At 43.1% G+C, this 15,824-nt stretch overlaps 1 protein-coding gene across 1 annotated transcript in view; it reads right to left on the minus strand.

Annotated features, from left to right (window-relative positions):
- LOC124253286 (general transcription factor 3C polypeptide 5-like) overlaps window positions 1-15,824 on the minus strand; it is a 117,562-nt gene that overhangs the window by 39,217 nt on the left and 62,521 nt on the right. The gene's annotated exons all lie outside the window — the stretch shown is intronic.

Genomic DNA, 15,824 nt, shown 5'->3' on the forward strand with positions numbered 1-15,824 from the left:
TTAGCTAATGATATTATTATGATATAATAAACATAGTACTGAGCTTAAGATTGTGATTGAACTTAAGCTAAAATATATAGTAGTATAAACTTCATGGAGTTATTAGCTATATAGTACTGTTATGAAATAAGCAGTAAAAATCTCGTAAGATTGACTTATCTTCTCCGAGGGACTGTCAACTGCTGTGCGAGGACCATGGGACCGAAATGGTGAATACCTGAGACGTCCTCGGGGGTGATATCTCTCAGATAGTGGTTGGCAAACACCATATCGGATCTCCAGAAGCAGTGTTGAAGCTAGCGCTCTAATTTCATGTGGATTAGATGCTCTTGGAGGGTCGAGTCCTGCAGCCTTGTAGGCACGTAGTATGACAGTCCTGATCCATATCTAGATGGTTGTACGTGAGACTTCAGTCTGTGTAGCAGTTGATAGAGGGATGAATAATCGTTTGAGTTTTTGTCGCCTCGGTTTGGATCGCCTTAGATATATTTTCAGTGCTCTGACTGGGCATAATGATAGATCCAGTGTATCATGAGGTCCAAGAATTGATGAGAGAGCTGGGACGTGGAATAATCTGTCTGGTTGACCTGGTAACTGGAGCTTGGCGATGAAATCCCAGCGTAGTCCCATATGCACGATGTTATGATTGTCATCAAAGCGTGTTCTCTCGTAATCTAGTGCGTGAATCTCTGACATCCTGGCTGCTGTTGCTAGGGATAACAGGAACAAAGTTTTCTGTGTCAGAAATTCGAATGATGTTGATTCCAGTGGTTCATATGCCTCATTTGTGAGATGTTGGAGCACTACATTTAGATCCCATGCTGGAGCCCGAAATCTCTGTTTCTGATCCTCCAATCGGAATGCACGTAGTAAGGCGAGTAACTCTGGGGTCTTCGTCAACTTGACACCCGTTCTCATAGTTATGACGGAGCTTAAAGCTGCAAGATATGTTGATAATGTTGAGCCTTTTAGACGTTTAGTTTGTCGTAGGTAACATAAGTAGTCAGCCACTTGTGGATGTGTAGCATATCTAGCTGTAAATCTTTCTTTGCAGCATAATTTTCAAAACTGTGCCACTTGTCATCGTACAAGTTGCGAGTGGAGTTACGTAAGGCAAGCGTGACTGCTTTCGCGCTCTGGCTGAATAACCTCTCTTGTTTAGACACGCCTTTAATACAGTCCATACGTGAAGTTGGAATGCTTCTGGCTTTCCGCGCGCTTGTTTGGTGTGAGGATGTATTAGTAGATTCGAGGCTTTGGAAGTTGTAGTATTGGTTGTCCGATTTCTTGAATAAGAGTTGGAAACCACGCTCTCTGGCTGGCCAGTAGGGCTGACTAAAATCATTTGGAGGCTCCGAGTTTGCTTGATTTTCTGTAACACCTGTGGGATTAACGCTGGCGGCGGGAACGCGTATGTGTTGAGTCCTTCCCACGATATGCTTAGTGCGTCCGTTGCCCATGCTAGTGGGTCTAGAACTGGTGATACGAATGTTGTCAGCTGATTGTTGAAGCGAGTGGCAAATAGGTCTATTAGTGGAGCTCCTATATTCTTGATAATTTGTGCGAATATCTCTGTATGGAGCATCCATTCTGTCGGTGATGGTAGGTGTGACCGACAGAGAGCATCTGCTATTACATTCTTTGCTCCTGGAATGTGACATGCTCTGACATGTATGTTGAGATTGTCGATTAAATCGAACAATTGAAAACATAGAGTCAATAGGTTCGGGGACCTGGTTGAGCCTTGTTTGTTCACATAAAAAGCCACTGTTGAATTGTCTGTGTGAATCATCAATTGGGCATTCTTTAGTAAGTTGCTCGAATGTAGTATGCCGTTTACTACAGCTTGCATTTCTGACAAGTTTATGTGTAGTTTGCTCTCTTGTTGGCTCCATAACCCTGATGCCGTCCTGTTGGCGAGGTGTGCTCCCCAACCTTGGAGTGACGCGTCTACATAGAGATGTGTTTTCAATTCCGTCTCTATTAAAGAGATGCCTACGCAAACATTCGATCTCTTGGTCCACCATAGTAGGTGAGGTTTGACGTGATCCGGTAGACTGAATGGTTGAGGGTCGTCGAGATGAGAGTTGATAAGGACCTGTAACGGACTGTCATGTCTTGCGTAGGTTCTAGGTCCGACTTGAGTAGATTTATTAACCATCCTAGCTGTGTTAGTAGCTTGATGATGAAGTTTAACTGTAGTCTGAGACGCTGTGGATCTGGATCCACTTGTATCCCGTCGTCGAGGTAGAACGCACTGCGTAGTCCTTGACGATGTAGGTAAGAGACAATAGGTTTCGTCACTCTTGTGAATAACCAGGGGGCCGATGAGATTCCAAAAGGTAGTACTTTCCATTGGTAATGCAGCCCATCTAGTGTAAACCGAAGGTATTTCCTGGAGTCGGGATGTATTGGGATGTGCAGATATGCGTCTTGCAGATCTATGCTGGCCATGTAGTCTCTGGGACGAATTAAGTGCCGTAGTTGTGGTAAGTGTATCATGCGAAATGCTGGCGGTTTGCGTAGATAGTCTCTGTTGAACGTGCTCATATTGTAGATGAGACAAAACTTTTCCTTGGAATTTTTCTTGGGCACTAGGAAAACTGGGGAGTAGAAGCCTGGTTCGATGTTTACTTGGTCCAGTACTTCTATGGCCTGCTTGGTTAGGAGCGTTGATACCGCTTCTCTTAACTTTGGTAGTTGTAGAGCCTGGAAGTCGAACCTCGGAGGGATGACTGTCAGCGGGAGGCGTGGCCTGTAGTTGTATTCGATATCCGTGCTGTAGGATGTTGGAGACATATGGATCCTCTAGGAATCCCCAGTTTTCCCAGTGCAGTTGAAGGCGTCCACCCACTTGTGATGGTTGCACTGGAACGGCTGGGGGTGGAAGACTCCAGTCGTTCCGAACCTGTCCTTCATCGTTTATAATTACGGGAGCCTCTGGATGACCTGCCTCTTCCTGATGCTCCTCTGTAATTGCCGTATGGGCGGCGAAAAGACTCTTTTGCTCCTCTTACACTAGCCATCTTCCTGTCCCGTGCTTTCTGTAGACCGGAGAACTTCGATTTGCCTGAGTACCTCTGCGAAGTTTGTCTGATGACGCTTGCTAGCGTATCCATAGACTTTATCATGAGTACCTCTCTTGAGTCTTTAGAGACTTCTTTAGAGACTTTGTCTATGTTACCATCGAAGATGGACGGTGAAGACCACGGGGCTGTGTAAAGTGGTGCGGTGAAGTGATCACCCCAAATACAGGAGGCGAGGAGACCTTGACGACGAGCCATAGTTGTAGCTGAGGATAGTGCTGTCAAGTGATCCGTAAGGAACTGCTGGTCCTTTTTCTGCATGAGGAGGGCAGAGTAAATCATCCTGTCATCCTCAGATGTAGAGTCTCTGAACTTCGTGAGGAGAGTTTCGTTGACTGTTCTTGATCTGTTCAGACCAAAGAACATCCTCCTTGATATGGTTTCCATCTGGACTAGCTTGCGGTCATCTATTCTGTAAGTCTTGGACTTGGCATCACTGATCATCTTATAGTTATCATCGATATCTTGTGCCTTGTAAAAAGGGTCCATGTTGTGACCTGCAAACTTGTTAGCGTTGAAATGCGGCACATGAGGTGTCTGTGATTTCGTGGCTTTACTAAAGGCTGTATCCAGATTAGCTGGCACCGCTGCTATCGGGTCAATCGGAGGTAAGGTGATTGTGTCAGCATCGCTTCTCCATAAGATATGTGTGGGCTGAGTTCTCGTTCTTAGCCGGGAAGAAATGTTCCAGACTATTCACCATCCAATATCTTATTTCTGCGTCGGAAAATACGATACCATCTTCATCTTCAGACATCGGGTCACAGATAATGTGTTGATGCTCCTCCGATAGTGACTGAGGTGGAGTCCTAGATGATCTGTACGTGGATCGACAAGGTGATCGATGAGGCGATCGATAAGGAGATCGGCGAGTAGAATAATGTGGTGAACGGACTGACGAGTGGCGTCTATAAGGTGACCTTCGCGGAGACTTCCTTGGCGAACGCTGGTAGCTTCGCGGAGCTCTCGGTGAATCCCTTAATGATCTTCTAGATGAGGATGACTTGGAGCCACTTAACCTTCGTGAACGTCCTCTCTCATCAAGGTCCGACATAGGTGATATAGTCATCCTCCGTGAAGCCTTCCGTGACTGCTGAGGATCGGGGTCCTTTGTGCAGGCGGGCTGGGTCGCCCTACGCGGAGACGTGCAAACGGGCTGGGTCGCCCTACACGGAGACGTGCAAACGGGCTGGGTCGCCCTACACGGAGGTATGGGGGTGGGCTGGGTCTCCCGTGGCTCTAAAGGCCTCCGTAGACCGTAGCGATCTTCCATCCTCTTCATTATGTGATTCATCAGGTCGTCTGGGACGGTCTACGCTGAAGAAGTTGCTGCCTTCTCTACGATGGTAGCGACGGGACCCTCAGAAAGATTCTCTGACATCAGTGTAGGTGCCTCAGCCTGCGTGCTGATCTGCGCTGATGTTATAGTTGCTGACACTGGCCGCTTCTTCTGCCGTACATCTGGTATGATGATCGGTTCATCATCATCATACAGGCCCAACTCTGCAACGGGAACAATCTCGGCTGAGAAAGTACTGCTGGACTTCGTTGATTTCCCCTTCGACGTGGATGTAGCCTCGGGGGGGGCAGAGTCTGCGTTATGACGACGTGGAAGCCCTCCTAGTCTTCGGCTGCGACGACGGGATGTCCGGGGATGCAGGTCGCTTCTTGGAGATAGCGGACTGCGCCCCACGCCTCTCCTCCGAGGGTAGCTCTAGCGGAACACCAGACGGGAGGGGGTCGTCCGACAACAGTTGACAGGGTAAGGGCTCTGGTGTATTAGCCATGGCTAAAATCCGTTTACGTGACCTATCTGCTGCGTGGCTCAAGACGCAGAATAAATATTTATCAAATGCAGAATTGGATAAATTAGTACAATAATTGCAACATGAAACAGTAGAGCATGGCGTAGTACAACTAGGGTATATTAAATGCGGATCAGCAGCTGAAAACGTAATTTACAAATAGTGCAGATTTTCATCAACGCAATCTACTGAACAAACACGGAGTCCCGTGAATAAAACAGTAGAAACACGAATAAATATCAATGCATTATGTTGAAGGATACTAGCTACACCTCTATAGAAGTCTATGAGAGTTTAATAACTAAGAATAAACAAAGGATATAATGTGTAGGGAGACACAGGCGCTCTCACATCCTGCTCACTGGGCGAAGGAGAGAGTGAGGCATGTGGCGGGAGGTGGCGCCCTCGTTCCCGCACAAATGATTGGGAAAGAGATAACTCGTGGTGAGTACTAATTAGTGATTTTACATTGAAGGGAGCTTCAATTGGGAGATACAAGTGTTCCACTGTGTTCTCAAGAAGAAGAAGACAAGCAAAATAGCATGAGTCAGGATAAGGAGAAATTAGACATTTTTTATATATGTAATCTTATCCTACATTACTCCTTACTGTCTTTACTGCTTTCTTTCGGCAAGATGAAGCTGTGCAAGGGAAATGCTGAAGGGATGTTGTTCCAACTGAGTGAGTCGCCAATGCCATCACACTATAGCCATGCAACCCATGATGCGACAGCTTCAGTCCTGTTGATGAGCTGTGTAGAAGTCTTGCATCAATGACTCAGTGTTGTCCAACGTTCCATAAAGTCTGTCCATTTTCCAAAAATTTTAGCTTCCATCCATGCAGTGTGTCCTAGCAATAAGAGGATACTTGCGGCGTTACCTTTCCTTACAGCCTGGGCTATCATCGCAGGTGGATAGGCAGCGTCCTGAAGAAGACATTTCAATTCCCATTTCCATGATTCAAATGAGGCTTCATTCTTCAAAACCGGAATCTCTCCAGAAAAGGGTGAAATGCTAGGAAGCTGAAACTGTTGGAGGTGCGGGTTCAGAAAACCTTGATTAAAATATGGGGTACTATACATGGGTATCTCAGGTGGAATCTTTGAAACCTCATGTGTCTGTCTGGTCTAAGTGCTTGATGCTTTGGTGTGAATTCCTCTATCTTCCAAGTGAATGCCTGATCCTGTGCAAACGAACATGAGGGAGGAATAGGTCGAATCTCATATCGTCCTGTAGCTGAGATAGAGCATGAGCTTCAGGACAGTTCCCAGCATGAACTCCACAAGCCAAAGGTCAAGGTTATCCATTAACCTAATGTGACAGATCCACAACAGACTTCAGAGTCTGATTCTTCTTACAAGATAACACAACAGTTATCAGAATTTATCACTAGGGCTGCAACGAATACACTATGTGGCGAATATGATACGTGTCATGAATATTGGGTAACGAATACGTATCATGAATATTGGGTAACGAATATGAATAATTATTCACAAATACAATATTGTAGTTAAGTGATTGATGCACAATATGGAACGCCCATGTTGACAGTTTTGATTTGTCACAGCAATAACCAGTGATCTCATGACACTCAAATTTGGTATGTAATAGTTATAGTCGACAGTACCATGTGCGGCCTTGGCAAACTAACATGACTTGCACTACTGCAATGCTACTACATGTTCCATTCTTGCATATCTCACTTTGGAAAAGGACATAAGGGTTCAAGTAAAATATGCTCCACTAAGAAAATCATAAATATTCGTTAATATTCGATTCTGGTGACCACGAATAACGAATTGAATTCATGAAGTGCCACGGTTCGATTCACCGAATATGCGAGTGAATCGTTACTGCCTTAGTTATCACGAAACTGGACAAGTTGGAACTTAGGCGATAGCCACCACCACCTCCTGTGGAGAATGAAGTCTTGAGACAAACCTTGGACCGACTTACGTACTTGAGGCACAAAGGGATACTCCCTGTAAATGCAAGATTGCATGTTTCATTATTCCATAAAATGTGCTAACATTGTTTAAAGTTTTAACTTAATTTTAAACTTAAATTTACTAAAATTTTCACATTCTTTGGTTAAGGCTGCGGGATTTGTAATTCAAAGGTTGCAGATTGAAACCCCACTTACACCAAGTAAACTTTTGCAACTAATTTAAACCTGACATGACATCATCGGCTCTTAATGACATCACAGTCTGTGCATCTGATATACATAGATGGATGACGAACAGGAAGCTCAAACTGAATGCCGAGAAAACAGAGGCCATTCTTCTAGGAAGAAAACAACAACTTCAATCCATAGAAGAGACTGGGTTGTCGATCTGTCATTCACAAATTGATTTCGTGCCATGTGTCAAAAGTCTGGGCATTGTAATTGACTCAAATCTGACCATGGAAGATCATGTGAACAGCCTATGCAGGTCTGTCTACTTTCATCTGCGATCCATCGGTCAAATTCAGAACTGCCTCACTGGTGATGCTACAAAAAGCATTATGCAATCACTCGTCCTATCGCGACTAGATTTTGGCAATAGTCTCCTTTGGGGTATATCCAAATCTTCATTGAAGAAACTCCAACTGATACAGAACACCGCCGCCAGGATTGTTACACGGGTTTCAAGGATTAATCACATCACTCCAGTTCTCAAGACCCTTCACTGGCTTCCAGTAGAAGCCAGGATCAAATACAAGATATTGTGCTTGACATTCAGGTGCCGTGAGGGCACAGCTCCCCCATATCTTAATAAACTCTTGTGTGAACATCGGCTAGCAAGAAATCTTTGCTCAGGGAGCCAACATCTCCTGAAAGTCGCACCTTACAGAATGAAGGGATATGGACTAAGGGCATTCAGAACGGCTGCAACGATGCTGTGGAATGACCTTCCCTTAAAAATGAGAGGAATCAAATCCTTTGACAATTTTAAGACACAGCTGAAAACTCACCTCTTCACCATCTACTATGCCTGAATCCTAATCTGTACACGTTTACAGACTCATTAGTGTTGACATTTTCCCTCTAATATCCAGTCTTTTATAATGTACTTTATTATATTTCCTGTTGCGCTTTGAACATATGTTTTTATGGAATCTAGCGCTATACAAAACTACATTATTATTATTATTTATTATTAATTTAACTAATGTACGTAACGTATTTAAATTAGCCTCATTTCTAGCACTTGTTTATCACATGACCTCTCTAAGAAAGCACATGGTTTGGAAAAGCATGCACATCAGTCTATATCTGACCACCATGCTAGAAAGTTGCTTCACCTCACTGTCTGCGAATCACTGCATGTCAAGGTACAAATGTAAGTTACATTCAACTCATATCATTTCTAACTTTTATTGCATTATTATCATTTGTATTAATAATGAATTATTGGTTAACAATTTTGATAACAGTTCAACTGAAATGTTGTTCAAATGTTCAGTCATCCAAATGTCCTTGTACAATTTCAATATGCATTGTAGAGTTTATTAATGCCAAAAGTAAATAAGTTTAAAGTGCGTTAATGAGCAAAGATTACGGAATTGTTTTTGCTTATATTTTAGTTTTTTTAACTTCATCAGAATTCTGTTTTCATCGATGCTCATCAGTTGTGAAACCGTTCTCAGCCTGATTCGTTGTACAAGCGTTCACCAGTCTATGTCAATGCTTGGAGGATATCATGTGCATGTTTCAAGGATAAATTGTAACCAGCCACAGTTATAATAAACTCTGATGCAAGTATCGGATCTTTTTGTTCTTGTATCTACATTTGTTTAAAAAAGAATTGCAGACAGTGAGGTACGTATGGTGTTCATATTTCAACGCTTTATGCATGGTGGTGTACAGCTCACAATGATTGCAACGTTAAACAGTGTGGCAAAGTTGACGTTATTTCGTGTTTGAGCTTATATTCAATACTGGTTACTATTCACCAATTCAATGTGACATTGTTCCTGTTCAAAGTTACATATTCTTCATGCTATTTGATGTGACTTGTTTGTGCATAGCTGACTTGTTTCTCAAGCACAATGGCTGAAAATAACAGTGATAGCGACACTTCTCTGGACATTGATCAACATATTCAGCATCTGAGAACCCTGACTGAGAAAGGCAAAAGTGAATATTTACGTTTTGTTAAGAAACAAGATTATTGGTGCTCTTTCTAACTTGACAAAGTGCAAAAATGAACTTCAGTCTTTAATGTTTGATAATGATAATTTGCCTTTAGTTAGGACATGTTTTCACAAATTACATGATTTGTCTTCCCGTTATCAAACTTGTAATGAGATTTATTCCAGTTCTCTTGACATCGAGGAAGCTATAGCTGCCACTGTCCAGCACGCTGAGGCTAAACTGAGAGACATCAAGCATGTTCATGATTTGGCTGTGAGATGGATTGAAAACACTGAACGTGAGTTGTTTGAGCAAGTACGTACTCAATCTGTTTGCCAAAATTCAGCAGGTGATAAAAGATCTCAGATATTCAGTAAATCTCATATCTTTCATGTCAGTTCTACTCAATCTGCACATTTAATGGAGAAAGCTTAACTTGCTGAACTTCGCACAGAAAAAGCAATGTTTGAAACATAATCTAAGATTAAGCAGTTACAGCTGAACATTGACATTGCTAAAGCTACAGCAAGAGAGGCGTTTGCTGGTGAAGAGGAAGCGATTATTCGTCAGCAACAAGTCAGGTTCCAGACTCCAGATCATGATGAGACGCATCAACCTCTTGTATCCTCTGATGTAAAGGGTGAGACAAATATTACTCAAAATCCAGTAAACCTTGAACATTCACTGAATCCAAATGCAACTGAATATCATTCTTATGACCAAAGGAGTTTTGATAATCACATGAAAGGTGATGCACATTTGCACAGTGTTCCTGATTATCCTCTCTTTGCTCCAAATAATCAGCAACAAATGGTAAATGCAATGCTTCTGCCTCAGCCAGAAGTTCCTAAGTTCACAGGGGATCCAACTGAATTTGCAGCTTTCATGAAGGCTTTTTATGCTCGTGTTGTTCCCCACACAAACAGCAATGCTGATAGACTGCATTATCTAGATCAACAGTTACAAGGTGAGCCCAAAGACTTGATTTCTGGCTGCTTATATATGAACGTTGCTTCTGGATATCAACATGCAAGACACCTTTTGTTTGAAGAATATGGTAATCCAAACAAGGCATCTACTGCTTATCTGAACAGAATACTGTCTTGTCCTGTTTTGAAGCATGATGATTTTCAAGGCCTTAAACAGTTCTCGTTCAATCTCAAGAAATGCTACCATGCATTGCAGAATATGTCTCAGTTGTTTGTTCTCAATTATGCTCCTTATTTGCAACCTATTGTGCTGAAGCTTCCGCAGCATCTCCAGATCAAGTGGAGGGACCGTGTAGCGTCTAGAAGGATACATGGACAAGGTTTTACCGGATTTAAGGACCTAGTGGACTTCATCGAATTTGCAGCAAAGTCCGCAAATGAGGCAACATTTGGTAAACAGGCGCTGACTGTCAGCCAGAATCTTCTTCAGGCTAAAAGTAACAGTTCCAGTAAAGGTAGACAGTCTTCATCCAGGCCTCAGTCAACAAGTTTTGCACTCAGATCGGAAATAATGCATCTGAAAGGTCAACAGTCCAAAATGTTTCTTTTGCAAACAGTCTCATGACCTTGATGAGTGTAAAGACTTCAAACAGAAATCCCTTGTGGAAAAACGCAACTTTTTGAAAACCTGTAACAGATGTTTCAGTTGTTATGGACTAGGTCACTCTGCTAAAGGGTGTATGAGGAAACCATTTTACAGCCAATTCTTCCTGTTCAAGTGACGGTGAAAGGCAGCGACAAGGTGATGACTACCTACGCAATGTTGGAAAACGGGAGCACTGGGTGTTTCATCACTGAGGATCTGAAGAATTGACCGGATGCCAAGTCTGCACCAGCTACACAGAAGCTCAAGACAATGAATGGTACAGAGTATGTCAAGACGTCTGTGGTAAATGGTCTTTTTGTCTCGGACCTTGATGGCACTAACCACGTGAGTCTCCTATGTACATTCTCTAAGGAAGTTGTGCCTGTTGATCATGCTCACATTCCAAAACCAGAATTGTTTAAAAAGAAAGCTCATCTCAGAACAGTTGCAGATAAGTTGCCAGTGTATCTGCCAAATCTTGATATTGGAATTTTGATTGGTAGCAACTGTCCAGATGCTCTCAAACCTTAAGAAGTTGTTTCATCAAATGATTCAGGATCTTATGCTATTTTGCATAAACATGGATGGACAATAAATGGCCCTATGCATGTTCAACAGAATCCTGTTGACAATACTGTTGTCTGTAACAGAATCATCCTTCATGAAGTTGAAAAGTCAAAGGAATGCATTGCACCTGAAACAGTCTTGAAGTTATTTGAATTGGATTTCAGTGAGAGCGATCTTGGTTCCTCACCAGGCGAACGTGGCTACTCCATAGAGGATCAACGATTCATGGAGAAAACACAAAACAGTAATCTGTATATTGATGGTCGTTTCCAAATCCCACTTACTTTCTGTAATGAAAGGCCCATGCCAAGTAACAGAGAGTAAGCTATCAAACGTGTCCTTTGGCAAAAGAAAAAAATGTTAAGAGATGAAACATACCATAAGAACTATTTGAAATTCATGGGTACAATAATTTGAAAAGGATATGCTTGTGAAGTACCTGAAAGTGAGTTGATTGCAAAGAAGGTTGTGTTTGGTACTTGCCCCATCATGGCATATACCATCCTAAAAAGCCAAACAAAATCAGAATTGTATTTGACTGTAGTGCATTATGTGATGGTTATTCCCTTAACAATGTTCTTCTCCTGGGACCAGATCTGGCAATTCATTAGTTGGAGTTCTCACCAGGTTTCGTTCAGAAGCTGTGGCACTCATGGGAGATGTGGAAGCAATGTTCCACCTAGTCAAGGCGCCAAAAGAACAGCAAGACTTTCTCAGATTCTTCTGGTGGCCCAATAGAAATATTCAAGGGGAACTGAAGGAGTTCAGAATGACTGTCCACACCTTTGAAACCATATCCTCCCCAACCATTGCTAACTAAGCGCTGAAGGAATTGGCAAAGGACAGGTATGATGGTGATGATGTTCTCCAAATTATTCTGCATAATTTTTAAGTGGATGACTGTCTTAAATCTGTAAAGGATGGTCAGACTGCAGTAAAACTGATATCCGATTTACAGTCAGTATGTGCAGAAAGTGGCTTCAATCTCACCAAGTTTACCTGCAATAGTAAAGAGGTTCTCTCACCTATTCCTTGTAAGCATTGTTCCAAAGAAGTACACACTATAGATCTGAGCAATGGAAATGGAAATAGAATATTCCAATGGAAAGAGCACTTGGTATGCAATGGGATGTCATGATGGATAGTATCAGGTTTTTGGTAGATCTGCCTCAGAAACCAACAACCAGAAGACGAATTTAGTCTACAATGTCCTCTCTGTACGATCCACTGGGACTTGTCTCTCCAATCTTGCTGCCAGCAAAGAAGATTCTCCAAAATCTCTGTAATGATAAATCTCTCGGCTGGGATGGTGAAGTTGATGATGACCACAAGCAGAGATGGTAACAGTGGCTTTCTGAGTTGGAATCTCTGAAAGGTTTGTCTGTCAAACGTTGTCTCAAACCACAAGATTTTGGAAATATTGTTTCAAGTCAACTGCATGTTTCCTCTGATGCCAGTGTTTCAGGCTATGGGTGTGCTGCATATCTCCGTTTATGTGATAACAAGGACAACATTCATACCTCCCTGGTGATGGGTAAAGCCAGACTAGCACCCCTGAAAACTTTGACAATTCCAAGACTTGAGCTTACTGCAGCAGTGACATCAATGAAAATGGGCCAGTTTTTGCTCAAGGAATCAGATATTGACATTGACAGCATTATGTATCATACTGACTCAACAACGGTTCTTCATTACATTTGTAATGAGCGTAACAGATATCCTGTATTTGTAGCAAACAGAGTCAAGATGATCAGGGATTACACCTCTCCTCAGCAGTGGAAGTACATTGACACTAGGCGGAATCCAGCAGATATTGCTTCTCGTGGATCAAGATGCAAGCAGTTCCTAAAGTCAACAGCTTGGTTCCATGGACCTGATTTCCTTAGAAGTACTGAATCTGAGTGGCCTGTCTTTGAATGTGAGAGTCATGGATTGGTTGGAATGGTACAGTTTCATGTTGACGTCCAAGATATTGATGCTGCTCAAAGGCTTGTGAACCATTATTCGTCATTGCATCGTTTGAAGCGAGCAGTGGCAATCTACCACAGATTCTTCTCATACCTTCAGTCAAAAGCTTGTCTGGTGCTAAGCTTGACCTTCGAGAGGGATACTGGCAAGTGGAGCTTGAAGAAGAGGACAAGGAGAAAACTGCATTTTCTGTAGGACCACTATGTTTTTATGAATGTAACAGGATGCCGTTTGGTCTCACCAATGTGCCAGCGACATTTCAGAGATTGATGGAAAAGTGCATGGGAGATCTGAATCTAAAAGAATGTCTGATATATCTGGACGACAAAATCATATTCTCTTATACTTTTGAAGAACACAAGGAAAGGTTAGAAGCAGTGTTTCAACGTTTGAAAGATCATGGACTCAAGCTGAATCTTTTTTATTTATTATGCGGACCCCCACCACGTGGAGTTACCTCCCTGCTACGCATGCACAGCCAACCAGGTAAGCACCCAGGCCCGTATCATCATTCCTTCTGCTGAACAAATCAGTGAACATAATTGCGGGGAGGTGGGCGGCCCTTCCCCAAGGGAGGAAGGAGTTCTGTCACAGTATAAATATATAGCGATCTCGTAATTACAAAAAGTTACTCACGCCATAACACTTACCTGTCACGTGTCCCCAAAGCTTCTGCGAGAGGCATTATGGGAGGTCACCAGACAGGGAGAAATCGTACTGAGGGCCAATCTCAATCAAGTTTAGCATGACGACACATCATATACAGTGTAAACAAACCCTGCCCACTGAGTGAAAACTCAGAAAGAGCATCGTAAGGGGGGAAACTACAACTCACAACTGAAAATTTCAACCAAGTGATTAAAAGTTGGCAAGAATCAACAGCGGATATGTCAATGAAACAACAATTGAATACAGCATCTCTAGAAACCGAATAACCAAGACTCACTCGGTCAGGGTGGCAGGACACTGTCCACTGGAGAGAACGGAATGGCCAAAGCGTGCTCGATCACGGGAGTGTGTATCCAGCTGATAGTGCCGTACAAAAGTGCTAGGCCGGCTCCAAATAGCAACAGAGCAAATCTCTTCGATGGGCAGTGCCGCTGCAAATGCTTTTGAAGTGGCAACTGCCCTGACCGAGTGAGCCTTCAAACCCTCATATGCAGCACAAATAACCGACACAAGCCAGCAAGAAAGTGTCTGTTTGCTGGTAAGAGCCCCAGCATTCCCACCACCGTAACAGCAGAACAGATTGGTACCCGTACAGATCCCTTGTGTGTTCGTTTGATACAGACCTTGAGGGGTTTACAGACGTCCAACGGGTGAGTGCTCGTGGGTAAGAGTAAGAATTTCGATAGGAGCTGTCAAATGGAAAGCGTGATCGATCTTCGGACGGTAACTATCTGAGAGGCGAATACTGACACGATTTGGATGGAACACAGTCAGCGCCGGGTCTGCCAACAAAGCATGTAAATCACTGACCCTTCTCCCAGATGTCACCACCACCAGAAAAATGGTCTTCCATGTTAACTGCTGAATGGAAATAGCAGATAGACGTGAGAAAGTAGGACCGGACAGTCAATCTAGTATGACTGCCAAATCACAAGGTGGGCTGGTTTGCCTGAGAGCAGGTCGAACCCAATCCATGCCAGCTAGGAAGTGCTGCATAAGAAGGTGCTGCCCCAGAAGAGCACCATCGACAGGGGTGTGAAAGGTGGAAATAGCGGTGGAGTAGCCACAAATGGTCGAAGCCACCAAACCTTCTTCCAAACGAGACTACAGAAACTCCAAAACTCAAACTAAATCCGCAGAAAAGGGATCTGCAATTCCCCAATATCAAGGTTGTGAGTGTGCTCAGCACACAATGTGGACGACATATCCAGATTGACAACAATCAAGGTTGTGAGTGTGATCAGCACACATTGTTGACGCGACATATCCAGACTGAAAACAATCAAGGATGTGAGTATGCTCAACACACAATGTGGATGACATATCCAGATTGACAACAATCAAGGATGTGAGTATGCTCAACACACAATGTGGATGACATATCCAGATTGACAACAATCAAGGATGTGAGTATGCTCAACACACCATGTGGATGACATATCCAGATTGACAACAATCAAGGTTGTGAGTATGCTCAGCACACAATGTGGACGACATATCCAGATTGACAACAATCAAGGATGTGAGAATGCTAAGCACACAATGTGGACATATCCAGATTGAGAAACAATAAAGAATGTGAGTATGCTCAACACACAATGTGGACGACATATCCAGATTGACAACAATCAAGGATGTGAGTATCCTCAACACACCATGTGGACGACATATCCAGATTGACAACAATCAAGGTTGTGAGTATGCTCAGCACGCAATGTGGACGACATATCCAGACTGACAACAATCAAGGTTGCGAGTGTGCTCAGCACACAATGTGGACGACATATCCAGATTGACAACAATCAAGGATGTGAGTATGCTCAACACACAATGTGGACGCGACATATCCAGACAGACAACAATCAAGGTTGTGAGTGTGCTCAGCACACAATGTGGACGATATATCTAGATTGAAACCAATCAAGGTTGTGAGTATGCTCAACACACAATGTGGACGACATATCCAGATTGACAACAATCAAGGATGTGAGTATCCTCAACACACCATGTGGACGACATATCCAGATTGACA

Source organism: Haliotis rubra, unplaced genomic scaffold (genome assembly GCF_003918875.1).
Source record: "Haliotis rubra isolate DU_JTF1 unplaced genomic scaffold, ASM391887v1 Scf538, whole genome shotgun sequence".
NCBI classification, from domain to species: Eukaryota; Metazoa; Mollusca; class Gastropoda; order Lepetellida; family Haliotidae; genus Haliotis; species Haliotis rubra.